The 4,260-nt window shown below is 39.5% G+C and overlaps 1 long non-coding RNA gene across 1 annotated transcript; it reads left to right on the forward strand.

Moving 5' to 3' along the window:
- Positions 1-1,929: 1,929 nt before the first annotated feature.
- LOC116028372 lies at positions 1,930-2,224 on the forward strand. The gene is made up of 2 exons (XR_004100137.1): positions 1,930-1,995; positions 2,084-2,224. It is a non-coding gene; the product is annotated as an uncharacterized LOC116028372 (long non-coding RNA).
- Positions 2,225-4,260: the final 2,036 nt, after the last annotated feature.

The following is a 4,260-nucleotide window of genomic DNA, read 5'->3' on the forward strand; positions in this document are numbered from 1 at the left end:
ACAAAGAGGACAAAATAACGATACCCAGAAGAAGACAAAACAGGAGCTGGTCCCCAAATATCAGTATAAATTAAATCAAGAACATTCGAACTAACAGAGTCTACACGTGGCAGTGGGAATCGAGCTGATTTGCCCAACTGACATGCGGAGCATAAAGTAGAAGTACAACGAGTATGACTATTGGAACTACTAACAGAACAAAAAGGAAGAATACGATTTAAGACTCGTTGATGAGGATGACCCAAACGATCATGCCACACGGAAGAGGATGCACGAGAGGAGACAAAAGCTTGAGGATTGACTTTTGGAACGGGCAACGTGTATAGGCCACCTGAACTATTGCCGCGGAGGAGGGTTTCCTTGGTTGTTAAATCCTTCACAACAAAAAAGACGGATGAAACTCAAAAAAGACATTGTTATCCTTAGTAAAACGCTGAACAGACAAAAGAGATGAAGATAGACCAGGAACATGTAAGATTTCAGACATCCTAAAAATCCTAGAAGGAGTATGAATAGAAGCATGACCAGTACGACTAATAAGTAAACCCATACCATCACCATTGTATTCCTCAGAAGTAGATAACGAAGCAATATCTGGAGTGGCGTGATTAGTTGTCCCAGTATCCGAGATCCAAAGATGCGAATCAGAAGCAAAATTTGGAGTGCCCTCCGAGTACGTCAAATTGGCCTGCGGACGAGAATTAATAAAAGAGTAACAAACAGGTGCAGTGTGACCAATATTCCCACATAATTGGCAACGTGGCTGCCAAGAATTATTTCCCTGCCAATTATTATTTGAATGCCATGTGTTGCTACCCTGCCAATTACCAGAACCAGATCCACGGCCACGTGACCGTCCTCCTCCCCCTCGCTGCATCCAGAACCAGCAGCACCTCCTCGCTGCATGCCGCCGAAAAAACCACCGTGATCGCTGCCTCTCCCTCGCGACGAGCCACCACCACCACGCTGCTGTCCACCACGCCAGGAGCATTGATGCCGACCACCACCACGCTGGACAGCAAACACAGACAGGAGAGGTTGAGAACCACCATAGGTGCCGTCACCGGTGAGAAACTCGTGAGAGCCGAGAAGGTCAGCAAGTTTCGGGAGAGTTACGGGCTGTCCGCGAACGTTCAAAGAAGCTGTGAGTGAATGATATTCCGGCCTCAAACCTTTGAAAACGTGCATGTTCTGCTCCACTAACGGCACAGCCCGGCCGGCGAGAGCCAATTCTTCCACCACCACCTGCGCTCGTGCGATGTAGTCCACAACAAAGAGATCACCTTGACGCAAATTTTGCAGTTGTCCAAGCAGGTGCATGACACGGGCATGGCTGGAGGAAGCAAGCGCCTGTTCGAGAGCCAACCATAAAGCTTGCGATGTTCGGCAACCAACAGCAAGATACATAACCTCCAGTGACAACGAAGAAATCAACATACTGAGCACAGCCTAATCTTGACGCACCCAAGGAGCATATAGAGGATTGGATTGAGCGGGTGGAGCGGGCTGAGTAGCGGACGGCGCTTCAACAGTAGGGAGAAACGCATTAGGGCAAGGGTTGGTACCATCAACAAAACCCATAAGTTCGTGACCGCGAAGGAACGGAATAACTTGTGTTCTCCAAAACAAAAAATTTTTATTTGTCAACTTGATGCTCACAAAGTGATGAGCAGAAGAAAGGGTAGCAACAGCAGAAGAAATTGAAGAAGAAAGAGCGGCATCAGAAACGGTCCGTTCAGAGGAGTTTACAGATCCGTCGGCCATAACGAAAGAAACCTAGGCTAGCTGATACCAGATGAGAACTTAATATTGTATAGATTGAGTTCTGTAAAATACAATAACAGGAATACGAGATATATATACAAGAGGAGACTCAGGTAGAGTAGAATTGATAGTCCTAATATGACTCAGACACATAGAGTCCTAATACTCAAGCTATCGGAGATGTAAGCGGAATTTCTTGGTTATTTGTTCTGTCTCTGCCTATTTCATCTGGTGCCTATATGTGATGATCATACTATACATCTCTGTTTCTTTTCTCTACCTCTTGCAATTATTCCTGACTACTAATGTGCTTTTGCAGATTGGTATGTCAATTAAATACCGTTTACAAAAATTTTCAATCTGGGAAGCTGCTAGTGATCAAGTATTAAAGATCTAGAGGAAAGAAGAATTGCTTCATTATTTCCTTCTAATTGAAGGATGTATTTCGTTTCAACTAAAACTTTAAATTTATATTGAGACTACACTTATTATAATCGTAAAAACTTCTTCATGAGATTGATTATGTCCACTCCAGGCATTCTGTAAGGCATTAAATCAAAGATTTTATAGCGATCCTGGTTTCAAAGAGAAGGCTTTCAAATCCTGTAGTCAGTCTTCAGGTGATTTTCTTTACCATTTTATTTTAAGCTACTGAGTGCTCTAGACTAAGATGCATCTTATTCTTAAAATTGCTTGCAGAACCTGCAAAAATTGTATTCTTCAGGGGTTGCAGGAAGTGCAGAAGAATGAAATTTTTTTTAACAGAGAATATTAGACTGGTGTTACTTTTTATTTTAACTTCAATTCTTCACAACTATTGAACTACTAGTTATATTCTATTAATTCAAAGATTAAAGTATGGGAAGTAGTTAACGCAGAATTCTGAAGGCTAAGATTCTTGCTTACAAAATCAAACACTATTTTACTTTTATGATCTCATTTTGTTTTCTACATTATTTTTCACAGATCCTTCAATTTTCCTTAACCTGGTTTTGTCACTGTAGTGTTGTCAAGGAGATAAATAGCTCATGTAATTACTTTCTTTGGTTAAAAGTTAATGATTCCTCATGAATGCAATAAACTTACTACGGCACCATTATGATTACTACTGCACAGTATCCAGAAGTTGGTAAGAGATCTTCATGAATGCAAGATCTATCTATTGCAAAACATTGCGAAAGAGATCTAATGTTGGTGACTGGGGCAAGCCGCCAAGCAGGTAAATTCATATATGCTAATTGAATACCTTTTTGAAAAATTTTCGAGCTAGAATGCTGCTAGTCTCAAGTATTGGAGATGTAGAGGTAAGAAGAATTGCTTGGTTATTTTGTTCCGTGTCTATTAGATTGTTATTGATTTGCAAGGCTAATTAAGTATAACTTTGAAAACTTATCTTATTAATTAGAATTGACTATAAATAACCTCCATCTTATGCATCCTGCACGGCTTCAAAGCAAAGATTTGACAGTTGTCTTGGTTTTAAACAAAGGGTTCAACCCTGAAGTCAGTCTTTAGGTGATATGTAACCATTTTACTTTTACGATTACAATATGAAATAATCTCCCAAAACTCACACCTCTTTGATTGCTAACAACTCTACTTTTATGGAGTAAAATTTGAGGGGTTAACTAACCACTTAAAAATGCTAGTGGTAAATGGTTTACTACAATGCAGTTAGAGTGGTGAGGAGTACAGGAAAAAAAGTGGCACAATTCTATGAAATTAGTTGAAGCGAAATTGAAAAGGATTAATATTTCTGTTAGGATAAATGAACGAAATGTTCAATTTGCGACCAACTAACATTAAGAAATAAAAAATGGAGAGGTTGTATCTTTCTAGAACCACAGCATGAAATTATCTAGTAAAACTTTCACCCTTAAGGTTGCTAACAACTATACAATTTGTTTTTGTCACTATGATATGTCTGTTGCGTTCTTTTCAGTGTAAACAGGGTAGTGAGGAGAGTTTGAAATTTGAAAAGGCTTACCAGTATCTTGAAGAATGCCTATTGTGGAAAAGTATGGGATGTAGCTAAGGAGAATTATGTAGACTAAGATTCTTGCTTGTTGAAGCTAATAAACTCGAGCATTGGGCAGGCGGTGGTGATTTTCCATGTTTCAAGTGGTTAATCTTGAGATGTTATTGTTTGGAAAAGTTCTCTTGGTGTTTCACAGAAAATTTGAACCTGCGGTCAATTAAGTTGGATTGGTGTGACCCTTCCATTGTTGCTTTTGCTAAGTATTTTCAAGACTGGCAAGTTGGAATAGGAAATGCCATTTTTTAGGTTAGCAGCTACAGCGTCTGATCCATTCTCAATTATTTCTTTTCCATTCCATATGGATGCTACCTTTCTTTACAAACTTGTTACTATTTCTTTTTCTGACCTGATCTCATTTTGTTTTCTGTTTTGCACAATTTTCGTAGATCAAAATCCCTAAATATGATGAATCACAAATAGAAGAGTCTGTACNTCTTATTCTTAAAATTGCTTGCAGA

This window comes from Ipomoea triloba, chromosome 9 (assembly GCF_003576645.1).
Source record: "Ipomoea triloba cultivar NCNSP0323 chromosome 9, ASM357664v1".
In the NCBI taxonomy this organism is placed as follows: Eukaryota; Viridiplantae; Streptophyta; class Magnoliopsida; order Solanales; family Convolvulaceae; genus Ipomoea; species Ipomoea triloba.